Raw genomic sequence first — 6,000 nt, 5'->3', positions numbered from 1 at the left:
CAGTGCGTCCTTCCCTCAGAACTAAGCTCCTGACACGTCGGCGCTCCCTCAGAACTAAACGCCTGACAGTGTGGCCCTCCCTCAGAACTAAACTCCTTAGAGTGCGACTCTCCCTCAGAACTAAACTCCTGACACTATGGCCATCAGTCAGAACGAAAACCCTGACAGCGCGGCCCCCACTCAGTACTAAACACTTAACAGTGTGGCCCAACCTCTGAACTAAACTCCTGACAGTGTGGCCCTCCCTCAGAACTAAACTCCTGACAATGCGGCCGTCCCTCAGTACTACACAGCTGACAGTGCGGCCATCCTACTGTACTAATCTCCTGACAGTGCGGCCATCCCTCAGAACTAAACAACTCAAACTGCGGCACTCACTCAGTACTAAACACCTGACAGTGCGGCCCTCCCTCAGTATTAAACACCTGACAGTGCGGCCCTCCCTCTGTACTAAACACCTGACAATGCGGCCCCCCCCGGGACAAAACTACTGACAGTGCGGCACACCCTCAGAACTAAAATACTGACAATGCGGCCCTCCCTCAGTACTTTACTCCTGACCGTGCGGCCCTCCCTCAGTAATAAACTACTGACAGTGCGGCCCTCATTCAGTACTAAACACCTGACAGGGCGGCCCTCCCTCTGTACTAAACTCCTGAGAGTGTGGCCCTCCTTCAGAACTAAACGCCTGACAGTGTGGCCCTCCCTCAGTACTAATCACCTGACAGTGCGGCCCTCCCTCAGTACTAAACTCCTGACAGTGTGGCCCTCCCTCACAACTAAAATCCTGACGGTGCGCCCCTCCCTCAGTACTAAATTCCTAACAGTGTGGCCCTCCCTCAGTACTAAACACCTGACAGTACGGGTCTCCCTCTGTACTAAACGCCTGACAGTGCGGCCATCCCTCAGTACTAAACACCTGACAGTGTGGCTTTCCCGCAGTACGAAACTCCTGAAAGTGCGACCCTCCCACAGAACTAAACACCTGACAGTGCGGCCCTCCCTCAGAACTACAAGCCGGATAGTGTGGCCCTCCCTCAGTACTAAACTACTGACAGTGCGATCCTCCCTCAGAACTAAACTCCTGACAGTGTGGCCCTCCCTCAGAACTAAACTCCTAACACTGCGGCCCTCCCTCAGTACTAAACTACTGATAGTGCGGCCCTCCCTCAGACCTGAACTCCTGACAGTGCGGCACTCCCTCAGTATCTAACTCCTGACATTACGACCCTACCTCAGAACTAAACTCCTGACATTGCGGCCCTCCCTCAGTACCAAACGCCTGACAGTGCGTCCTCCCTCAGTACTAAACACCTGACAGTGCGGCCCTCCCTCAGAACTAAACTCCTGACAGTGCGGCACTCCCTCAGAACTAAATACCTGACAGTGTGGCCATCCCTCAGTACTAAATTCCTGAGAGGGCGGCCTTCCCTCAGAACTAAATTCATGACGCTGCGGCCCTCCCTCAGTACTTAGCTCCTGACAGTGCGGCCCTCCATCAGATCTAAACTCCTGACTATGGCGGCCCTCCCACAGAACTAATCTCCTGACACTGTGTTTTAAAAAATTCTCAAGGTCAGGTTCGTAGGAGAGTAGTCTGACACAGAACAAACGACCAAGAGGCGAGACTGCTAGAATATGGGCATTTTATTCCCCGCAGCGTCGCACAACGGGTCTGGCTTATACTCACTCTACATGTTACAAAAACTGGGAGCCGTCAGTTCTCGTAGAGCGGTTGCCAACAACCCACGCTCGGCGGTTAAACGTAACCCCGGAGCAGACTCACCGAACTGGAGACTTTTCCGGCTGATATACTCTTTTCCAGATATAAACATTCATGTGAACAGCAGAAAAACACATTCCATTCTGGTTACATACAGATAATAACAGCAGAGCAAGGCTAAAAAACACATTCCATTCTGGTTACATACAGATAAGAAGATTCACACGGGACTAAGCAACACCTCCATTCCGGTTAGATTCACACATGTATTGGGACATAATTTTTAACCGTTTCACCACATTCCACTGCTTGGAATTTTACACCACATTCCACTGCTTGGCCCAATACATGTGTTACATTATGCTTAATTCAGTTCAATTCGTTTCAGTTAATTTCAGTTCAGTCAATTCAGTGTAATTCAATTCAGCTCAGTTCAGGTCTGTTCAGTTCAATTCAATTGTGTTCAATTCAGTTCCGTCCATTTCAATTCAATTTAGCTCAGTTCCATTTTGTTCCGTTCAATTTGATTCACTTCAGTTCCACTCAGTTCAGTTCAGTTCAATCCCATTCAATTCTGTTAACTCCGCTTCAGCCTTTTGGACATGCCCACATCCTCCGCTGTACCCCAGGCAAGGGGTTCTTCGGCAGGACTGGGATCCTTTCTCAAACAAACTGCCACGTACATGCCCACATCCATGCCATCCCGGGACGGTCGGGACCTCCACAGTTTGTTCTTCTGGTTTCTTAGTCGTTTTCCAAAACATTGTTCTGTATCAAAATCTCTCCTCAATTGCGATTGACCCTGCCGACTACGCCAAATGTTTTAAAAAATTCTCAAGGTCAGGTTCGTAGGAGAGTAGTCTGACACAGAACAAACGACCAAGAGGCGAGACTGCTAGAATATGGGCATTTTATTCCCCGCAGCGTCGCACAACGGGTCTGGCTTATACTCACTCTACATGTTACAAAAACTGGGAGCCGTCAGTTCTCGTAGAGCGGTTGCCAACAACCCACGCTCGGCGGTTAAACGTAACCCCGGAGCAGACTCACCGAACTGGAGACTTTTCCGGCTGATATACTCTTTTCCAGATATAAACATTCATGTGAACAGCAGAAAAACACATTCCATTCTGGTTACATACAGATAATAACAGCAGAGCAAGGCTAAAAAACACATTCCATTCTGGTTACATACAGATAAAAAGATTCACACGGGACTAAGCAACACCTCCATTCCGGTTAGATTCACACATGTATTGGGACATAATTTTTAACCGTTTCACCACATTCCACAGCTTGGAATTTTACACCACACACTGCGGCCCTCCCTCAGCACTAAGCTCCTGACAGTGTGGCCCTCCATCAGATCTAAACTCCTGATAGTGCAGCCCTCCCTCAGAACTGAACTCCTGACAGTGTGATCCTCCCTCTGTACTAAACTCCTGACAGTGCGGCCCTCGCTCAGAACTAAACACCTGTAAGCGTGGCACTCCCTCAGTACTAAACACCTGACAGTGTGGCCCTCCCTCAGTACTAATCACCCGACAGTGCGGCACTCCCTCAGAACCAAACTCCTGACAGTGCGACCCTTCCTCTGCACTATACTCCTTACCATGCGGCCCTCGCTCAGTACTAAACACCTGACAGTGTGGCCCTCCCTCAGTTCAAAACTCCTGACAGTGCGGCCCTCCCTCAGAACTAAAATCATGACACTGCGGCCCTCCCTCAGTAGTAAACCCCTGACAGTGCGGCACTCCCACTGTACTAAACTCCTGACAGGGTGGTCCTCCCTCAGTACTAAACTCCTGAGAGAGCCGCCTTCCCTCAGAACTAAACTCCTGACAGGTCGGCCCTCCCTCAGACCTAAACTACTGATATTGTGGCTCTCCCTCAGTAGTAAACTCCTGACAGTGCGGCCCTTCATTGGAACTAAACTCCTGACCGTGCGGCCCTCCCTCAGTACTAAACTCCTGAGCGTGCGGCCCTCCCTCAGTACTAAAATCCTGAGCATGCGGCACTCATTCAGTACTAAACACATGACAGTGCGGCCCTCCCTGAGTACTAAACATCTGACAGTGCGGCCCTCCCTCACTAATAAACACCTGACAGTGGGTCCCTCCCTCAGAACTAAACTCCTGACAGTGCGGCACTCCCTCAGAAAGAAACACCTGACAGTGTGGCCCTCCCTCAGAACTAAAATCCTGACAGTGCGGCTCTCCCTCAGAAGTAAAATCCTGACAGTGCGGCCCTCCCTCAGTACTAAATTCCTGAGAGGGCGGCCTTCCCTCAGAACTAAATTCATGACGCTGCGGCCCTCCCTCAGTACTTAGCTCCTGACAGTGCGGCCCTCCATCAGATCTAAACTCCTGACTATGGCGGCCCTCCCACAGAACTAATCTCCTGACACTGCGGCCCTCCCTCAGCACTAAGCTCCTGACAGTGTGGCCCTCCATCAGATCTAAACTCCTGGTAGTGCAGCCCTCCCTCAGAACGGAACTCCTGACAGTGTGGTCCTCCCTCAGAACTAAACTCCTGACATTACAGCCCTCCCTCAGTACCAAAAACCTGACAGTGCGGCCCTCGCTCAGAACTAAGCTCCTGACAGTGCAACCCTCCCTCTGTACTAAACTCCTGACAGTGCGGCCCTCGCTCAGAACTAAGCTCCTGACAGTGCAACCCTCCCTCTGTACTAAACTCCTGACAGTGCGGCCCTCGCTCAGAATTAAAAACCTGTAAGCGTGGCACTCCCTCAGTACTAAACACCTGACAGTGTGGCCCTCCCTCTGGACTAAACACTTAACAGTGCGGTCCTCCCTCAGAACTAAACTCCTGACAGTGTGGCCCTCCCTCAGTACTAAACTCCTGATAGTGCGGCCCTCCCTCAGTACTAAACACCTGACAGTGCGGCCATCCCTCTGTACTAAACACCTCACAATGCGGCCCTCCCTCAGAACTAAACAACCTGAGAGTGCGGCCCTCCCTCAGAACAAAACTACTGACAGTGTGGCACTCCCTCAGAACTAAAATACTGACAGTGCGGCCCTCCCTCAGTACTTTACTCCTGACCATGCGGCCCTCCCTCAGGACGAAACTACTGAGAGTGCGGCCCTCCCTCAGTACTAAACACCTGACAGTGCGGCCCTCATTCAGGACTAAACACTTGACAGGGCGGCCCTCCCTCTGTACTAAACTCCTGAGAGTGTGGCCCTCTTTCAGAACTAATCTCCTGACAGTGTGGCCCTCCCTCAGTACTAATCACCTGACAGTGCGGCACTACGTCAATACTAAACTCCTGACAGTGTGGCCATACGTCACTACTAAACTCCTGACAGTGCGGCCCTCCCTCAGTACCAAACTCCTGACAGTGCAGCCCTCCCTCAGTACTAAACTCCTGACAGTGTGGCCCTCCATCAGAACTAAACACCTGACAGTGGGCCCTCCCTCACAACTAAACTCCTGACAGTGTGGCCCTCCATCATAACTAAACTCCTGACAGTCTGGCCCTCCCTCAGTACTAAACACCTGACAGTGTGGCCCTCCCTCAGTACTAAACTCCTGATAGTGCGGCCTTCTCTCCAAGCTAAACTCCTGACAGTGCGGCACTCCGAGTACTAAACATCTGACAGTGCGGCCCTCCCTCAGTACTAAACACCTGACAGTGTGGCCCTCCCTCAGTACTAAACACCTGACAGTGGGCCCTCCCTCACAACTAAACTCCTGACAGTTTGGCCCTCCATCAGAACTAAACTCCTGACAGTCTGGCCCTCCCTCAGTACTAAACACCTGACAGTGCGGCCCTCCCTCTGTACTAAACTCCTGACACTGCGGCCCTACCTCAGAACTAAACTCCTGACAGTGTTGCTCTCCCTCACAATTAAACTCCTGACAGTGCGGTCCTCCCTCAGTACTAAACTCCTGACACTGCCGCCCTCCCTCATTTCTGAACTCCTGATAGTGCGGCCTTCCCTCAGTACTAAACTCTTGACAGTGCGGCCCTCCCTCAGTACTAAGCACCTGAGAGTGCGGCACTCCCTCAGCACTAAACACCTGACAGTGCGGCCCTCCCTCCGTACTCAACTCCTGACAGTGCGGCACTCCCTCAGTACTAAACTCCTGTCAGTGCGGCCCTCACTAATAACTAAACTCCAGACAGTGCGGCCCTCCCTCAGTACTAAACTCCTGACAGTGCGTCCCTCCCTCAGAACTAAACTCCTGACAGTGCGGCACTCCCTCAGAACTAAAATCCTGAGAGTGCGGCCCTCCCTCAGAAATAAACT

Source organism: Chiloscyllium plagiosum, unplaced genomic scaffold, assembly GCF_037043375.1.
Source record: "Chiloscyllium plagiosum isolate Xiang-an unplaced genomic scaffold, Cpla_swu_hap1 HiC_scaffold_8, whole genome shotgun sequence".
Classification (NCBI taxonomy): domain Eukaryota; kingdom Metazoa; phylum Chordata; class Chondrichthyes; order Orectolobiformes; family Hemiscylliidae; genus Chiloscyllium; species Chiloscyllium plagiosum.
The sequence above is the reverse complement of the archived record's forward strand: the minus strand, read 5'-3'. Positions refer to the sequence as shown.